The following is a 20,682-nucleotide window of genomic DNA, read 5'->3' on the forward strand; positions in this document are numbered from 1 at the left end:
ATGATATGGCTCATTCGTTATGTTCCAGTTTCCAGGCTAATTCTGTAAGTACTTTGTTTTAGAGTAAGACTACGTGAGAATGTCATAATGAATTATGCTTTTGGAATAATATGTTTACATTTTAACTCAAGTTGTGGGCTTTAAGAGGCATGATGAATAAACTTTCTCACACACATCTGCACTCACAGACTTTCGTGGCTTATTGCATCATACGCAAACGGCCAGGCCGTCTTTATGATGTCAGCTCAGGAATGGCATGCTAACTTTCTGTGCTCATGAAAACAACGATAAAAAAATTCTGGTTACCTCAAGATAACCAGAGGTGCTACAAAAAAATCAGCTATCAACCTGTGCACAGAATGGGCCAGCATCTTGTGAGCATACAAAAGAGATCTGGGTTGCAATTTTTACCATAGCACAATTTACCCATTAAAACTAGCTCAACATTCCCCATTAATTACTCATGCACATTTCAGTTCTTTTGAAAATTGGTAACAAAGAAACACAGCTTAAGAAATAAACTACCTATACAAAAATAATCTAGGAGGAAAGAGAGAGTCACATGTGGCAAATAAACATTTGTAATCAGTACTATAAATCATGAAACAGATTAATTATCCGGAAACATACAAAATCATCCTCTAAATTGTTCTCCTAATGTACTAGCTCTCCACTGACTCACTGCTAAATTATTTGCTAGTGAATGAATTTTCTTTTCTTCAAACGCTTTTTGAGCTTGGAGAAGTTGGCATAGACAAAATGCTTTCTGCCAGGGGTGAGGTTATATCCCCACAACCCTGAATCAACTGGTTATAAAAATCAAAGAATTCTGCTGAACCACAAGGAAGTTTTCTCTTGTGGTTATCGGCCATTTATTTTTGCCACATCTTCTTTACCATTCTGAAATAAAATTCACAGATAATATAACCTACTGACATGTAATTTAAATAAACAAACAGGTATTAACTAATATAAAGGAAAGAAAAAAGAAAGTCATGTATTATAATATGCATTTAATATTTGCATGTTTGGGCTCTAACCTGGAAATCATAATAAAGCAGTCAGATGATTTCATCTGTACATAGAAGCACAAGAGCTACAGATACTCCCCAATCCTTGGAGCAATCAAAATTGCATCCATGTATTTGCTATACAACTCCTAGAGAGAGGTGATTTCACTGACACCCACAATTTCCACAACACTAAATGGTTGGTTTCATAGCCTCTTTTCGATATATATTTTTTTCAGGCTGAATTCGTTATTGGTCTGGCTAGTGGTATCATAGCCATTGATGAGACCTTGAGACCACACACTCTCTAAGTTTTTACATCTCTGTTTTTATTTTTATTTTTTAGGACTAGTGTCTTGCTCTGTCACCCAGGCTGGAGTTCAGCGGTATGATATGGCTCACTGCAGCTTCAAACTCCTGGGTTCAAGCAATTCTCCTAACTCAGCCTCCCAAGTAGCTAGGACTACAGGCATGTGCTACCATGCTTACCTAATTTTTTAAATTTTTATGGAAATGGAGTCTCACCTTGTTGCCCAGGTTGGTCTCAGATTCCCGGCCTCAAGCAATCCTCCCACCTCAGCCTCCCAAAGTGCTGTAATTACAGATATGAGCCACTGTGCACAGCCTCACCTCTGTTTCTAAGTATGGTTCTCTAAAAGTCCAATTCTAATGAAATAAACATAGAAACCTGCCAGTTCCATGGCCTGCCACAGGACTATACCTGTAGAGAAAAATGGCAAAAATTTAAGGAAAAAAAAACAGCCCACTCCACAGACATACTGAGATTTGTCTTTTAGGCAGAAGTTATAAGGTTTTCTCTACTCCCCTTGAGATGCGGCACTGAAACTCCAAAAGACATTTACCTTGTGATATCTGAATCAGGAGAGCGGCTTGCTTGTGTCCACAAATGATCAGTATCATTCTTGAGCTTCCACACTGGATTCTGTTTCTCACCACGGAGAAAAGTAAACTTCTTATCTGACTGTGAAATGGGAACCCGAGGTGGGGGAATGCCCTCACCTGTTGTGAAAGGGGATGAGTAAGTTCTCTTTTTTACTGCTTAATGCTTCTAAGAGAAAGAGGCACACATTATTCCCTCTGGGTTGTCCTTCTTAAGTTACTCTGGAACAAAAGTCAGTTTGCATTTCTTTTCTGGTGAATCACAGAGATAAAACGAAAACAGTGAAAGCACTTCAAAACGTCAACGGTATGCTTCCCCACCTAGCTGTAGACCAGTGATGAGATATCATAATTGCTATTGGTATCATTGATGTTTTGCATTCCTGTACTATTGTAGAAGTGTCATTGTACACTCTATACACACGATCCTACTTGATCCTTTACAGCAAGGGATATAAAAAAAAGTCAGTGTTATTAACATCATTTTAAAGATGATGACACTGAGACTGAGAGAAAAGTAATTTGTCTAAAGCCCCATGGTTACCAAGTGGCCATTCAAAGAGAAGGATTCATGTATTGGGCCAAGAATACTTTGCTCTTTCTATTCCACCACTGATTTACCAGAAGATACCCCTTTGCCCCTTGGATAATTTGCCCCCTGAAGAGAATGGATCATTTCCGTGATTGACCCTCAAGTAGGCAATAGCTAAAAATAATATGGCAAACCAAGTTCTATACTTTCGATGTTGGCAAAACAGGACAAGGACACACGTGGGTAATGTCAAGACCCAAATTCACACAAAGTATATTTCAAGAGAATTAGTCACTGTCTCAAAGTGTTGCCTGCGTTAGAAAATTATTGTCTCTAGTTTTTAGACTCCACCATCTTCAATGTAGGAGTTTTACTTCAGGATAACTCTCCTCATGGTCACAAAATGGCTGCCAAACAGCTCCAGGCTTCCTACGGGGATGAAACAAGATCTGGCAAGAAAGAGATGATCTATTCCTGAGTTTAAGAGTGAAACAGAATTTTCTTCTGGAAAAATTGTGAGAAGTCCCCTAGCCAGTCACACTATTTTCATCAGCCAGAGCTAGGCCTTATGCCCACCCTTAAAATAATTTATTGGCAAGAGGAATTACTCAATTGACTGAAACACATCAAATTGACCCTTTGGCTGGAGGGAGGGTCCTCTTCCCTGAAGGGAGATAGGAAGATATCTGGGGGGAGAAAATGGGGTTTTATTGAAAAGAAAAGGCCAGGTATGGTGACTCATGCCTGTAATCCCAGCACTTTGGGAGGCTGAGGTGGGCGGATCATGAGGTCAGGAGTTTGAGACCAGCCTGGCCATTATGGTGACACCCCGTCTCTATTAAAAATACAAAAATTAGCCGGGCGTGGTGATGGGTGCCTGTAGTCCCAGCTACTTGGGAGGCTAAGGCAGAAGAATCACTTGAACCCGGGAGGTGAAGGTTGCAGTGAACCAAGCTCGCACCACTGCACTCCAGCCTGGGTGACAGAGCCAGACTCTGTCTCAAAAAAAAAAAGAAAAAGAAAAGGAAAATGACACACACACACCTCTCTCTCTGTGTGTGGAGGGAGAATGCAATGTTGTCTACCACATAAGTTTGTACAAGCTATGAAGAAATTTCCATTTTCCAAATTTCCTTCTTTTGAGGATCCTTCGAGCACTTCTTTCATACTTCGTACCTTCTAGATAGTGCTGGGTTTTTTTTGCTTCTTTCCTAAGCTGCATTCTCTTCTAGTTTTGTTGTTGATACAGAACTATCTGTCTGATTGCCTCTTCTCTGAGGCTGCCAAGCCACGGGATTGGGCAAGTTTCTAAGCTTGGCCCTTTAGAATTGGATTTTTAGAAAATCATACTTAAAAACAGAGATGAGAAATCTTAAACTATGTGGTCTCAAGGTTTCATCAATGGCTATGACACTGCTAGCCAGTCCAATAATGAATCAAGCCAAGAGACAATATCAATAGATAGTGTGTTTAAAATGTTCACTCAGTTGTGAATCATTATTGATAATACATTTTAAAGGCATTTTTTACTGAGTGTTTACCAGGTGCCCGGTGTTGTGCTAAGTGCTCTGCATGCATGACTTACGTCACTGTCACATTTCCCTCAGAGGAAGGTAATATTTTCCTCATTCTTGCTTGGCTTATGAAGAAACTGAGCCTCAGAGAAGTGAAGAGACTTACCTTCTTAAGGTCTTACAGCTAAAAGTGGCAGAACAGGTCCTTGAACCCATGCTTCTCTGACTCCACAATACTCTTAACCACTATTTTATGTTTTCTTCCAGATATTCAGAAGCCTAGTGAATGAGTCGATGCGATGATTAATCAGCTTCCATGTTCAGAATTACTGATAGCTCTGGCCTTCCTAATAGCTCAGTGAGTTTGAACATTATGATATTTTACCCTCACAGAGTTCCTGAGTACTGAAAGTGGGCTGGGTCATCAGCACCACAGCTGTAGGTCACCAGGTGAGTCAATCAAAGGAAGAGCCTAGAACTATTAATAAAACAAGAGTCTTCAGACTCCTAGCCAGTGCGCTCACCTGTAGATCATGAAATGCCTTACCCAGGACGTGAATCACTCTCCCATCAAGTTCCAGGGTTCTTACCATCATCATCTCAGAACCTCTTCATACCTCCCTGGTAAATATTAGGTAATGATGTTAACTTTGATAGAAAGAAGCAAACCTGGTGGGTCACGGTGGCTCATGCCTGTAATCCCAGCACTTTGGGAGGCTGAGGCAGGCATATTGCCTGAGTCCAGGAATTGCCTGAGACCAGCCTGGGCAGCATGGTAAAACCCTGCCTCAACAAAAAACACACAAAAAAATAGCCTGGTGTGGTGGTACATGCCTGCAGGCCCAGCTACTTGTGACACTGAGGTGGGAGGATCCCTTGAACCTGAGAGGCAGAGGTTGCAGTGAGCCAAGATTGTACCACTATTCTCCAGCCTGGGTGACAGAGTGAGGCCTTGTCTCAAAACAAAGAAAGCAGCAAACTTGATAAGGGAGAAGTGTGGTGGTTTTTTCATGCCAACAAGACAAGTTATGGTACCATAGCCATAAAAGGTATCCAAATGCCCCCTCCACACCCTGATTATAGAAGCCTTTCTTGGAATTCCTGCTTGCTTGAAGAAGAGATCAGTAAAGTATCTGGTTATGCTCTGTCCACAGGACAAGATTGCTGATGCCACATCTTTTCCCCAATCATTCAAAACAGCGTCTTTGTCAGCCTGTCAGCCCTACTGAATCAAAGTGATGCTGGGGAAAGGAGAGAGCAAAGTCAGGAGAGAGAAACATATATAACAACTGTTCTGAACACGACCTCTAATCCAGTAACAATTGTCCTAATTTCAGAGTGCTAAGGAAACAGTGTCCTCACTGGCGGGTGAAGTTCAGCTTCTCTGCAGGAGGAGGACCCACGCAAATCATTGTTTTTCCTTTCTAAGTGTCTACTAGATACTTTCCAAAGGGTTAATCAGCTTTAACATGGGGTGATGCCACTGTGCTAGTCTAAAATCTATGATTTGCAGATGGAGGTTGGTGGGATCAACCACAAAGTCTGTCATCAAACGAAACACAGTTTGTTCACCTCTGGTCACTGGTTCAGATTCGGGGCAGCCTGCCCCTTTGGCTGGAGGTAGAAGAACACTTTGGTAACTGTTGTGAGTGTGGCGGTGCAAGCTGACTAAGTTGATGTCCCCTTAGACTTCTATTTGATATTTCTCCTCTGGTATTTGTATGGTACAGGTTTTGGGCAGTTGAATGAGAGTATGTGGGGACTGATCTTAGAAAACCAACATAAGTCCAGGCACGGTGGCTCACACTTGTAATTCCAGCACTTTGGGAGGCTGAGGCGGGTGGATAACTCAAAGTTGGGAGTTCGAGACCAGCCTGGCCAACATGAAGAAACCCTGTCTCTACCAAAAATACAAAAAATTATCTGGGTGTGGTGGGGGGCACCTGTAGTCCCAGCTGCTCAGGAAGCTGAGGCAGGAGAATCTCTTGAACTCAGGAGGTAGAGGTTGTAGTGAGCCAAGATCACGCCACTTCACTCCAGCACTCCAGCACTCTAGCCTGGGTGACAGAGCAACAACACTCCATCTCAAAAAAAAAAAAAAAAAAAAAAAGGAAAAAGAAAAAGAAAAAGAAAAGAAAAGAAAATCAACACAAATCAGACTGTTACCTTCTATCCCTTCTCCCTGTCTACATAGGGGGAGAATGCACCCTTTTATAACACATTTACTACACCTCTGCCAGTGATCTTTTACACACGCAGCAGCTGAATTGTCACTTCTTCAAAGACATCTCCTTGACCATTAATCTGAAGGAGCCATCCAGCATTATATTCTTCATAATGCTGATCTCCAAGTGAACTTTCCCTTCCATTGTTTATTACCAGTTTCCCCCAAATAGAACATAAATTATTTGAGAACTGGAATCTGACCTGTTACACCAGTTAAGATGAGCTTCCTCTGCTGGTCATGAAAAATCTAAACTAACAGTGACTCAAGATCAAAACTTATTTCTCTCTTACATCCAGAGGTAAGCAGTCCAGGGCTGCTAAGGTGGCTCCAAGATCTCTAAGGGGCTCAGGTGCCTCTCTCTCTCTCTCTTTTTTATTCTCTTTCCTACAAGTCTTTTATCTTCAGGCCCAGTCATGGCATCTGTTTTCCAACCAGGTGGAAGGAAGACTGGGTAAAAAGAGGCAAGACCCTCTGTCCTTTAAATATTCTTCTGCTTACATCTTATTGGTCTAACCTAGTCACATGGTCGTGCCTTCTGCAAGGGAGGCTGGGAAATGTAGCCTATATTTCTGCACAGGCCCAGACAAAAAGCAGGGGTTTTATTATTGCAGAAGAAGAGGAAAACTGATACCAGAAAGCAGTTAATCTCAGAAACTTACGTCGTATTTGCTGCTCTGTACCCACTATCTGACCAATCTTTGACATAAAGGTCCCCAAAATATCTGTTGAATGAAAATAAGTGAATGAATGCCATTCGTTGGTTTATATTCTCTAACCCCTCCCAGTGGTGGTAGAATTAAGACCCAAATCCTTAATGCAGACTACAAAGCCCTGTGTGATCTGAATCTTGCCCCTCTCTCCAGCCCTGTTCCATTCTTCCACTCCTCCTTCCCTCTGTTGGCTCTAGCTATGTTGACTTCCTTTAATTCCTGGAATATTCCCAGCTGTCTCCATGCACATGGCATTTCCTCTGTCTGAGATGTCCTTCCCTACTCTCTTATTCTAGGCATTTTCTACTCTTTCCTTTTTCCTTTTCTATCCTGAACACCTAGAAAAGTATCCCGGGTATACGAGATGCTCAATAATTACCTCTTGACTGACTGAACCTCAACACGTACTTCCTCAGGGAGGGTTTCCTAACTCTCTAGACTGAGTTGAGTTCCATATCATATAACGCCATAGCCTCCTGGACTTTTCCTTTGTGAGACTCTGTACTCTTAAAATTATTTACTTAGTTATTTAGAAGTATTTTTGGGAGATGTCAGCCACCCTCACTAGATGAAGATCATGGAGGGGAAGGATTATGTAACTGCCATTCTCTGCTAAATCCCCAGAGCCTAGCAAAGTATATGGCACACAGTAGGTGCTTCATAAATACTTATTGTCTATGAATGAATGCCTACCTTGTGTAAAACTGCTATATGACATCTTGGTGAGTTGATTCAAACAAGTATTCCTTGTTCTCATGGAGTTTATAAGATAGACACATGAACATAAATACACATTCAGGAAAAGTCTATACAATTACATTTAATTGAATTAAATAGGCATTTAATGAGGACCTGCTTTGTGCCAAATGATTAAAAGTATTGACCCTCAGGGAGCTCAGTGTAATGAGGACTATAAATTGCTAATCACCCTTCAATAACTGTTTCCCATTTTTCTCTTTAATAGAATCTCCACTGCCAACTCAAGTGTTAGTGAAGAACATGGCTGCCTTGCTGAGGTCTAGTGTTTCCAACCTCACTTTTAATCAAGTATAAACACATGACCAAATCTGGCCAATGGGATGTGAGCAGAGATGATACATGCAACTTCTAGATTATGATCTTATGAAGGAAGCTGCTTGCATTCCCCCACTTATCCTTTCCTCCCTTCCCAGTGGCTGGGAGATGACAGTAACTCTAGCTATTTTCTTGTGCCCAGAGATGGAAGCCACACATTTAGGATGGCACAACTACTCTGGACTATTCATCCTTGGACTGTTCTGTGAGGGAGAAACAAAACTTCCATCTTCTTTAAGCCACTATATTTTGGGGTTTCTGTTATTGTAACCTAACTTTTATCCAATAGAGGGGGTAGCCACGTATGATGGCTTACACCTGTAATTACAGTGCTTTGGGAGGCTGAGGCAGGAGGATGGCTTGAGGCCAGAAGTTTGAGATCAGCCTGGGTAACACAGCAAGACTTTGTCTCTACAAAAAATAAAAACAATAAAATTTTAGGGCATGGTGACACATGCCTGTAGTCCTGGTAATTCAGGAGGCTGAAGTGGGAGGATCACTTGATCCCAGGAGTTTGAGGATACAGTGAGATATGATTGTGCTGCTGCACTCCAGGTTGGGCAACAGAGAGAGATCCTGCCACTAAGAAAAATAAAAACAAAAAAATAAATAGAGGACTGGGCGCAGTGGCTCAAGCCTGTAATCCCAGCACTTTGGGAGGCCGAGACGGGCGGATCACTAGGTCAGGAGATCGAGACCATCCTGGCTAACATGGTGAAACCCCGTCTCTGCTAAAAAAAAAAATACAAAAAACTAGCCGGGCGTGGTGGCAGGCACCTGTAGTCCCAGCTACTCCAGAGGCTGAGGCAGGAGAATGGCGTAAACCCGGGAGGCAGAGCTTGCAGTGAGCTGAGATCCAGCCACTGCACTCCAGCCTGGGCAACAGAGCGAGACTCCATCTCAAAAAATAAATAAATAAATAAATAAATAAATAAATAAATAAAGAGAGGAGGCAAGCAAACACAATAGAGTATGTTAAGTACAGTAACAATGGAATCATAGAGGGAAAGCCTAATCTTACCAAGACAGTAGTGTTTAAAGATGAAAATTGGGCACAATCTAAATTTCCTCTAAGTCATCCAGAAAGCATAGTGATAGTCAATGTTTCTCATGACCCTTAAATTATCCTTCCATTTATTCCTGCAGAAGGTTGAGGAAGTCGTAACTGCCTCTTAAGCAAGGTATCTGATGTTTCTGTGTGGGCAAAACCCCTGAAATTATTCACTCATTCTTCCTCTGTGTTTTACCTTCCCACCTGGCTAAATTTCATTCACTGCCTCTTTATGGGTAAAGCATTAGGGGTGTCAACTGAGTATGCTTGAAGTCAGTTAAGACAGATGGGCATATGATGGTCCTCCTACAGAAGTGGCCTAGAAGACTGAGTGCTTCACTCTATGTGTGAGGAGTGGGACATGGAAAGTTTCAAAAAAGAGCTTTGCAGGATTTCACATGAAAAAGGAAAATGAGTTGTTCATATCTATAACATGACATGAGATTGAAGATTTTTAGCTTACTGGATTTACTAAGGCTCCTATGTGATCCCATCATGGATGACCTTGTATATGCCATCACTCATGGGATCGTTTTCAGAAGTCATGATAAATTTCAGTAACCAAGGTCATGGGAGCACTGGCACTAAAAGGGTCCATGTATTTATGATGTGTAACATGCTGTGACATGGGTGGTATCGAAAGCACTGGACAGGAACTATTGCATGTTGCCTATAATAACCACTTACAAGAAAAACCTTTATAAGTTTCCGGTTTGTCAAGCAAGTAGACTTTATTGCAAATAACAAATTCATTTCTGTAATAACAATTTTGTTAAACCCTCATGGAAATTGAATTATAATTTAGGTAATTATGAGAGAATGAGCTGTTTGGAAAAACTTAGCACATCTTTGCCTTTGAAGGAAACAAAACGTCACCTAACTGATAGATGTTTTAATTTCTCACTTTAGCACATCCACGTGCTTATAATGAGGGTTACTGCCAGTAAATTCACGTCCTGCTTCAAATCTGCTCTGGTGCATGTTTCATCTTAAAATAGAACCCCACAGTCTATAAATCATTATACTTTTCTCTTGATAACTCTTAAAGTTGTAGTGAGAATTAAGTAAGTTGGTAATGTTAACTACCTGTATCAATAACCCAGTTAGGAAAGATCATTTATCCTCCCTATAGATTATCTGCAAAAATGGCCTCCCAGAATTCCATCCATCTTTAACACACATGCCATCTTTCCCACCAAGAGGTGTAGTCCATTTCTCCAGCCCTTAAGCCTAGGCTGGCCTCATGACTCTCTTTGATCAATAAAATGGAACAGAAGGGATGTTATATGACATCTATTAATATTTTTGGGCCTATACCTTAAGAGACGTGGCAGGGTCTGCATTTGGCCTCCTGGGATCCAGTCTTCATGTGAAGAAGCTTGGGCTAGATTATTCAATGATTAAAGAACACATGGAGAGACAGAGAGGGTCACCGAGGCCCTGGCAGTTCCATCTACCCCAGCAGAAGCCCCAGGCATGTGAGCAAAGCCATCTTGCAACCTCCAGCTCTAATCAAGCTCTCCCTACTCCTCTTTTCCACCTCCACCCCACCTCCCCTGCCAACAGCACATGGGGCAGAGATGAGCCTCCCATGCCAAGCCACCCATCCCAAGCCCTGGCCAACTTGCAGAATTGTGAACAACTAAGGGGTTGTATTATTTTTTGAGATGGAGTTTTGCTCTGTTGCCCAGGCAGGAGCGCAGTGGCACGGTCTTGACTTACTGCAACCTCTGCCTCATGGGTTCAAGCGATTTTCCTGCCTCAGCCTTCCGAGTAGCTGGAGTCACAGGTGCCCGCCACCACGCCCGGCTAATTTTTTTTTTTTTTTTTTTTTTTTTGTATTTTTAGTAGAGATAGGGTTTCACTGTGTTAGACAGAATGGTCTGGATCTCCCAACCTTGTGATCTGCCTGCCTTGGCCTCCCAAAGTGCTGGGATTACAGGTGTGAGCCACTGCACCTGGTCAAGTGATTGTGATGTTTTTAAGCCTCTAAGTTGTGGGGTGGTTTGTTATATAGCCATGGGTAACTAAAACAGATGAAGAAACTAGATCACAAAAGGCCACTGGCTTAGCTAGCCAAGTAGCAAAGCTAAGATTTGAACCCAGGCAACCCAGCAGCAGAAACCACACCTTTAACCACCATCCTATGTTGACTGGTTAGATATAAACAAAGAACAGCACGGAATGAGAAGGCAGATCAAAACCACAGTCTAAATGGTGGGTACAAATAAAGCAAGGGAAAAGAACAGTAAACAAAACAAAAAAAGATCAGTCCAGAGATCTGAGGTAATGGTGTCAAGAAAAGTGCATAGGAACCATCATGATTTCCAACATGTATTTTTGCCCTTTAACTGCTGCCTAAGTCAAGATACATGCCTACCTTGATCTTCATGCACGTATTCTGTCTTTTAGGCGTCTCTTAGGAAAGGCAGCAGTTCAGAGTTTGAACTCTGCCTGATGGGGCTTAAGATTTGAGATACCTAATACCTAGCTGGCATTAGGTATTGTAAATCTTAAGCCACCTCATCTTAGCTGGGTGCTCTCCTCATATCACTTAACATCTCTGAACCTCAGTCCATCCATCTGTAAAGTGGGTACAACACTGTGATCTAACTTATAAATTGTTATAAGGATTAAATCTAACAATATACTCATGGTTTCATCTCAATAATGGAAACTATTACTTTGATGGAAACTTGCTCTGGCCCAGAAACCTTCCTCCTTGCACTTTTGGCATTATATTTTGACTTGATTTCACAACTTCTATATTACATCTCTAAATCCATGTGCCATGACAGTCACCAGATGTCTGCCATCCTCCAACACTGCTGCAGGCTAATCCTGAGGCACAGACTGCTAAACTGCCATACCTGTTTGGCCCACAGGTTCAGGAAACTCTATTTTAAGCCCCTGACTGATTGCCAAATATGAAACCCCCTTTCCAACCCAGGAATCTCATTTTGCATTTCTTGCCATGTTAAACAGTAAATAAATTACCTCCTGATCAAGCCAAAAGCACTTTCAAAAGGCCCTTCCCTTTTCTTTCTTCTCTTCACATCAATCTTTGTTGCTAGTCAGGTCATTTTTTTAACGACTTCTAAGCTCTCTGCTCCCATGGGCATCTGATACAGTCTGCTTTCTCTTAGCCTGTTATGCCCCAGTCCTCCCTCTCTTTTCCCATTATCTTAAATTCCCAGACTACTAGAGTGATACCAACAAGCTGACAACTCACTTGCCTGCCAGACCCCTTCCAAGCACTCATTAATTCAGTTGGGTCAAGTGTAACATGCCTTCCCCCCGATGCAATTCCGTTCCCTCAATTTTCATTTTCCAGGCAAGGTGCCTGCATCGTGGAATGGCCATGATGAATTAGTTTTTACCTTAATTTATTCCAGCATACATAAAGAAAGCATGAGGATTCCAATTTCCTTGATTAATGTACCATTCCACTCCACAAGAGCCTTCATTTTTAGTTCCTAATCACTCTCAGAAACGTGTGATCTTGTTAGCTACCACATTCCACCTAGGAATGCTATTCTTTCCCCAAGTTCCCTCAAACTCAACTTGGAGCTTCACCCTCTGAGCTGGGATGTCTTGAAAACCATCCTTCACCTTAAGTTCCACAATAAATTTTGTATCTTTGCCCCCTTCTTGGGATATCATGAAAAACATACATTTAGAAGAAATATAGAACACACTTTAAGAGAATCTGGCCCCATCCAGTGAAAATGTCTCACTTTTACAGCAGGGAGAAACAATTCCTACAGCATAAAGAATCAGTGGCTTCTACCAAAAATAATGGTAGTGCTTCCAGAGGGTTTCCATAGAAATAGAAAGGATATTTTACTCAGAAAAGGAGAATAAAGGCCAATGACATGTGTTCACTCTCTGAAAACGTGAAAAACAACAGATGAAAAGACAAATCAAAGGTCTCCTCGCCAACCTCTCTTTCTTAAATAGATGAGAGAGATAGAGGCCCACATCGAGCTAACCCAACCCTGACAGCTATTGGAGAGTAACAGGGAGATTAGACGAAAGTGTCAGGAAGAAAATACAAAGATGATATTTTTGTTTCAAAGCCAATTTTCCATATTTTTATCACAAAGTATATAAAAATTATAGAGTAGGTCAGGGGACTGGGAAAGGCTTTCTTTGTTCACTAAATATCAGAGTCTATAAAAAATGTGAGCTCCTTCCTTTCTTAGGGATCTGGCACATTGAAAGTAGAAGGAGCAAAGATGGAGAACTGGATAGGGACAGGAACCTGGTGAGAAATGGGCTGCACCATCCGTCTAGTTGAAGTCAACACTTTTATTAAAGGCAGATTGATACTTGAGATGCTCCCCTCATGAGAATACTCATGTCTGCCTCTATCCCTTTCTCCTGGCCTGGCCACACGCAATCACATCCCTTCACACATGATATTTGATGCTTTGGGAACATTGCTCATATTAGTCTCTTTTTTGATTCCCCACATCCCCCTTGAAATCCTATTTGACCTGCATAGCCAGTTCAGATACATTCAGTATCTCCATGAAGACTTCTTGGTGTATTTAGCTGCAATTTATTGCTCCTTCATTGGAATCCCATCATCCTCATCATTGAAGCTATCATTTATTGAATGTGGCTGTTTTTTCCCCCTTGTGTTCCATTATTCAGCAGACATTTAGAGGGTATTAAACACGTACTGATTACTACCTGTTTGTGGAGGGGGAGGAAGGGGTGAGGAATAAGGAGAAATAAAACTTCTGTTCTCAAGGAAACATCTCTCAAAATGTCATCATCATCGTCAAATATTGAATCGTGACAGCTACACCATGTCTGATTCATTTCCTACTCGTGTGTGCTCTCCCACATGGTCTTACCCTCTTGCAGTTAGGTAAGGCCATGTGACTAGTTCTAACCAGCGGGCTGTGACATCTGTCCCTTCCTATCTGAAGCACTTAAGAGCTGGGGGGGAATAATGATCCCCCTTCCCCCAAGCTCTCTCTTGCTTTTCTTAAAGCACTGCATTGAAGTGGCAAAATCACAAGTTTGAGGTGACCTAGATCATTGATTAGTCAATGAATGGGTAGTAATTGCCCTGGGGAGTCAGCTGGCTCACAGCAGATTTTGTGTTGATGAGAAATAAACTTTTATGGAATTGAGCACCTGTGTTTTGGGAAGATCTCAATGTAAAATTACCCGAGATTTCTGCATTCTCAAAATGCAGGAAATTCCAATCCTAACAGAATAAAACAGGTTCCTATTGTGGGTTGAATTTCATATCCCACTCCCCCCAAAATGACATCCTAACCCTCATGGAATGGGATTGGCACCATTACAAAAGAAGCTTAAGAATCTGTTTGTCCCTTCCAGTGGGTGAGGACACAACATGGCGCCATCTTGAAAGGAAAGTGCAAATGTTCACCACACACTTAATCTGGTGGCACCTTGATCTTGGACCTCCCAGGCTCCACAACTGTGAGAATAAATTTCTATTGTTTATAAATGACCTAGCTGGTTGTATTTTGTGATGCCAGCCCAGATAGACTGAGGCACTGGAAGAGAGCTAAAAGCACCTATATGAGGTCTCTTGACCTCAGGCTATAACTCCAACTCCCTGTGTAACGTTTTAGGCAAGTTACTTCCTTTCTCTTTGTCTCCATTTTTAACAATAATGAAGTAGTAGCTCCTTTGTAGTCTGAAATGAAGATTACATGAAATAATGCCTGTTAAAACATATATCACAGATAGTACATAATAAGGACTCAAAAATTTTATAACTATTATTAAGTTTTCAGAGCAAACTTAAACACAAGAGAGAACAAGGGAAAAGTTTACAAACTTAATGGAAGCCTCAATAATCAACTTTCTGCTGTTCATGATTATACCTAGTCCAATAAGATAGCTATTAGATACATGTGAGTATTTAAATTCAAATTAATGAAATAAAATGAAATGAAAACTTAAGTTTTGCAGGCACACTAGCCAAATTTTAATAGCCACATGTGGCTACTAGCTGTGAATAGAATATTTCCAGGATTGCAGAAAGTTCTACCGGACAGCAATGTTGCCACCTTTGCTGCTTGAAGGCCTTAGGTAGAGACTTTCCAGACACAGAATCCCAGATGCCAAGGGGGTGTTATTTTCCTTTCAGCTTATAAAGGATTTCCAATGCTGCATCAGTAAATAGACATCTTTAAAAATCCCTTTATCAGCAGTAAACATAAAAGTCAGTTTTTATCACAACTTCAAATAGAATGCATAGCTACCAAGAATTTTTCATCTACAGCCAGAGATGCTATAAGCCACAAAATGGAGTGTGTATTAATCATGACAATACCAGTGTATGAATAACTTCTTTAGTAATATCCACAAAAATGCAAAGGGCTTTCAGTTTTAGGAACAAGAACTGGTACAAATACATGTAAACCAAGTCCCACATTTACTGTGAATAAAAAGAGACCATTCTGGTGTAACATGTTGACCACACAAACATATTTTTAAGTTTCAGAACCTAGGCTGAATTAAAAACCACATGGAAGATTATAGCCAAAATAGGGAAAAATACAATAATAAGTGACAGAACAGAAATCAAAGTGACAATGTAGTTTTTAAGTTTCCAGTTAGATGTCACCTAAAATGTCTTGTTCACTGTAATTGGCCTCTCAAGAAGACATTATGCAAGGAACAGCTCAAGAGACAGCCCGTGATGTCTCTCATTTTGATACAATTTCTGGAAGGAGGAAGAATATAATCAAGTCACTTCTCTTCCAATCAAAAGGGGGATATCATGGTTCAAGAAAAAAAAATCAAAATAGAGAAATAAACTTTATGTTCTACTAATCAGAGATGAAATTCAGAAGGATGATTGGACTTTTAGAAGAGAGTTCAAAAAACCCATTTAACTCCAAGCATAAGAGGGCAATGAAGTCATGATGCTAATAAGCAGAAGTGTAGATAAATGGAGTTTAGGTCCTCCTAAGCATTTCATGGCAAGAGAAAGGCCTGACCAAGAAACTAGAGTGATAAGACATAGAAGATGTTGGAAGTAAACCCAAAAGGGTCAGCATGGACAGCCTTATCTTACACAGTCCACCACTAAACGGGTTTTTAAGAACAGGCAGTGGAGATCAGCTGTGGCTATCTGTTACAGTCCTCCTATCAAGATTTCCTCTACCTTAGGAAATGATCACATCCCTTCCATCATTTGTACATCAACTAGACTCTCTAGATCATCTTCTTTCTGTCTCATAAATGTCTGTCTGGGAGGTGGGCGGGTCTGGAGAACAGGCCCCAGCAAATTTCTGACACCACCCTCTAGAGAGTTCTTTCCCTAAAAAGGAATGTAAGACCAAGACAAAAGACTAATGAAAGAGAACCCTTCTTAAAGAGGAGGAGCTCTCTCAATGCAAACCACCACTGCCTGTCCGACAGCTCAAAGAGAAACTGCAGTGATTTCCACATCACAGAAACTCAATGTTAAGTCTCCACATTCCTTTCCTATTACACCTGCCTGCCACCTGCAGAGATGTACTCATCTCATTTCCTGAGAGGGTTTCTGCACATAGCAAGGTGGCCTCAAGTTAAAGGAATGATGCAGGTCAGGAGACACAGAGTACAACTCTTTGAAATGTTTATGAAATCAGATCCTGAACTTGTCCTCCCACCATTATGTTGCATGACAACTATCATATGCCTGCAATTTGCATTGCTGAGAAACAAACAAGAAACTACATGATTTGTTTCTGGACACTTCCCTGTCTATATAGAAAGGGTTTGTTCTTCCACCTGCACGAGATGTTCCAGCCTGTTCCATCAGCTAGAAAACATATGCTTTAAGATGATGTATGTGTATTGCAAGATAATGACACAGATAATTACTAAATTCAATAATGTAGTTTAAGTTAATAAAAAGCTGAAGTGTTAGAAAATGACACCAAGAATATTAAAACTTGGTAGAAATTCTAAAAAGACTGAATAGCCCAATAGCCAATCAGAGCAACAGAGGTTGCTGGTCTTAATGGCATATTGGTGATAAGGTCAGAAGTAGTCTAGCTTAAAAGAGATACCAGTTTTAAATCATCCTGAGCCCTATCTCAGAACTTCAGAAACCACCTCAGCAGGGTCTCAAACCCACCCCACCCCAATTCTATTCCTTCTATTTTGCCAAGGTCTCCACAGCCTGGTAGTTTCCTGATCCCCACAAGAGGATATCCAAATGAAAAGACCAGGGGATTATGTTTAACTACTATCAGCCCCTATCTGCGTACATGTTGTAAAAAGCAGTGCATACATCTGTTCAGCTATTATCCACATGAAGGACACAATCCTTGGATAGATTCAAGGGAAAGCACAATTCACTAGCAATACTAACAAACTAATACAAATAACAGCAAACATCACTGTGTGCTTCATAGGCACTACCTGGCACTATTCTAATGCGATTTATGTACAGCTTAGCTTCTTCTTGTGACAACACTCTGAAGTCGGTACTACTGTTATTATCTTCATTTGACACATAAACAAAGGTATGGAGAGATTGAGTAACTTGCCTAAGTTCACATACCCAGGCAGAACGTTTCCAGAGATTGTGTTTCTGACCACTAACTCTGCAGCTCGCTAAGGGACATAAATTTAACTGCATCTTTTTCTGAGGAATACCCTAAATACCTTAAATTTAAGAGTAGCCTACATATCCTAAATACAACTCAACAAAATGCAAAGAGACTGACAGGAGCACAAGAGTGAGAACTTTAAATTCACACAAAGATATATGTTTTAAAAGAAGGTTACCTTCAGACATTGGTATAGAGACGGTCACTACTATCTAATGGCTTGAAACACCACTTATACCTGTATATCCTTGCTCTGTGGTCAAGTTCAGTGGAAGGTATAGAACAGAAGTCACCAGTGAAAGCCCACGGGCAGGTCTTGAATACATGTCCTGTTCTGCCCATATGGTATTTTCAAATCTTTTAAAACTTTGCTGCCAAAATGTAAAAGTTGAATTTTTTCACATAAATATTCAGATTTTAGGCTTTTCTAAAAGGAACAGGTTTATCCATGCTGGACACATCCTCCCTTATACAACACTTAGAGCTGAAATGTAGGTCTGTCCTTTAGATGGGGCGTGTGCTCTGGTTTGTCATACTCACCACTACTCCCTATTGTCATACATATGACAGCTTCTCTCATTTATGTTTCCTACTAGGTTCCCATAAAGCACTGAAACATGTGGGTCCTGATTTAGAGGAAAGGAGAAGTCATAGAGAAAGGATTCTGAAAGGGCAAGATAAAGGGATTTTGGTTCTAGCTAGGAGACTGGTAACATCACCTCACTCCCCATATACTCATTCCTTAAATGGGAGGCCAGGCTAGATACTCTCTAAGGTTGCCTAAGTTTAATAACTCAAATAGGGGATTGAAGCAGTACCAGTAATGTCCCAACAGTGAGAAGTGAGTTTGTCGCTCTTGCAGAGGCCACCTAGGACAGGCTCTCCCTGTGCATTGTCTGACCAAGAGAGCTGGCTTGGCTCAGTTACGTGGAACACCTACTCACTGCTGGGGATTGAGAGGCAGTTCCCTATGTTGGTTCTCAGTGTTGTATTAATATTTAGTGTACTTCTCAGATAAGAGATAGTAACTCTTCACGCTACAGTATTCTAAGCTTCTCAGTTTCATCATGGTATTCATAGATGAATAACTTTTTGCTTTTTATGCATGCGTACACGCACAACTGTATTAATCCATTCAATAAATTGAATGAAGCTCTAGGCACTATGCCAGTCACTGTGATATAAATCTGCAGGTTGAAACAGCAGGTTAGTGGGGAACTAATGCATACAATCCCAGATAGCTTGCAGTGTGGGCAGGCACCATCCAATCTACTGGGTGCCTGGAGAGAACAAAAGCAGAGAAAAGGCAAATGTGTCAATCTGTCTGCTGGCCGGGGATATAGTCCTCCTCTCCTGTCCCTGGGTAACAACTTCAGACTCCCCAGCCTTTGGACTCCAGGACTTATACCAGCAGCCCACTGGGTTCTCAAGCCTCTGGCCTTAGCTGAGAGTTACACCATCCTCTTCCCTAGTTCTAAGGCCTTTGGACTTGGGCTGAGCCAATCTACTACCATCCCAGAGTCTCCAGCTTGCAGATGACCTGTCATGGAATGTCTCAGCCTCTATAATTGCATGAGCCAATACCCCTAATAAATTCACACTCATCTATGTATTTTTTTCTCCCACCTATCTCCCTACCTCTCTACCTACTTATCTCTCTACCTCTTTACCTGTCTCCCTACCTCTCTACCTACACACGTACTTTCCTCCATGTCCTCAGCTGAAGGTAGAAAAAGGGCTGTGGCTTGGGCCCAGTTGCTGTTCATGCTAGTCACTGTTAAGAGTAGTTAAGAGGACCCTGGTGTGAAAATTGGATTGTCAATTGGGTGGAGCTCTTGCAGAGGTCATGTTTATTTTCTAAATTTGTATAAGTGTATTGATAAATTCTCGACCCAGTGCTTCTTCTCAGGGCCACTTTACCAGGCACCTTCTAAGCAGAGCCGAGACACCTCGAATCCCTTCTTCCCAGAGCCACAGACTTTAGTTTCCTTTCTTTGTGCTTCCCTGCCACCTCCCCCAACACACACACACACACAGACACACACACACACACACACACACACACAGAGAGAGAGAGAGAGAGACTACCGATCAACTATCCACCACCCCCTAATCCTGTTTTCTTTGTTTGGCCTACTAGAAACCTTCAGTGCCTTATTTAAAACAGAATCCAAATGTGTCAAGGAAAAATTTGGTTGTCACTTCCTTGAGGACAGGGAAGGCTTGATCTTTAAAATAGAATTCTTTCATTTCTACCTCTTGCCAGTGAGAGGAAGTATTTATTTGGCATATCAGGAAGGTACCTCATTCCCAGATGGGCTAAGTCAACTCCTCCAAAGCAGCAACAACAAAAGACCTTCCATATTAAAATAGGTTAATCTTTTACCTATGATTGCATTTGTACTATGTCACTTTACCCTCTGGTTAGCAGATTGAATTAAGAGATGTTACTTTTTTAAAGTTCTTTACTTTGCAGCCCAGTGAAAGTTTCAATAAAGACCAACAAAACTTCCTTGTAGATTGGCCTGAGTTCACAGGCCAGGAAACAAAGGGGTGCTACATTTTAAATGTTATGTTTTTCCCAAAATTCATATGTTAAAAGGGTTCTTCTCTCATGAATGGGATTAGTGTTCTTATAAAAGAAACTCCAGAGAGTTACGTTGCCCCTTCCAACATTCGAGGACGCAGCAAGAAGGAACCATCTAGAAATCAGAAAGCCCTCATCAGACACCAAATCTGCAGATGTCTTGATCTTGGACTTTCTAGTCTCCAGAACTATGAAAAATAAATTTCCATTGGTTATAAGCCACCCAGTTTATGGTATGTTGTTATAGCAACCTGAATGGAAAAAAAAAACAAAAACAAAAACAAACAAAAAAAAAGAGGTAAAGTGATACTTTTAATTCAGAAACATCTGAATCCCAGTTCAGATCTCAATTTAGATGCTTGACAGTTGGGTGTCCTTGGGTAAGTTACTTAACTTCTAAGAGGCTCCAATTTCTAATGTAGAGAATGAGAACAATAAAGCCTCCCTGTTCTGCATAGCCCTAGACAATATACCAGA

This window comes from Macaca mulatta, chromosome 2 (genome assembly GCF_049350105.2).
Source record: "Macaca mulatta isolate MMU2019108-1 chromosome 2, T2T-MMU8v2.0, whole genome shotgun sequence".
NCBI classification, from domain to species: Eukaryota; Metazoa; Chordata; class Mammalia; order Primates; family Cercopithecidae; genus Macaca; species Macaca mulatta.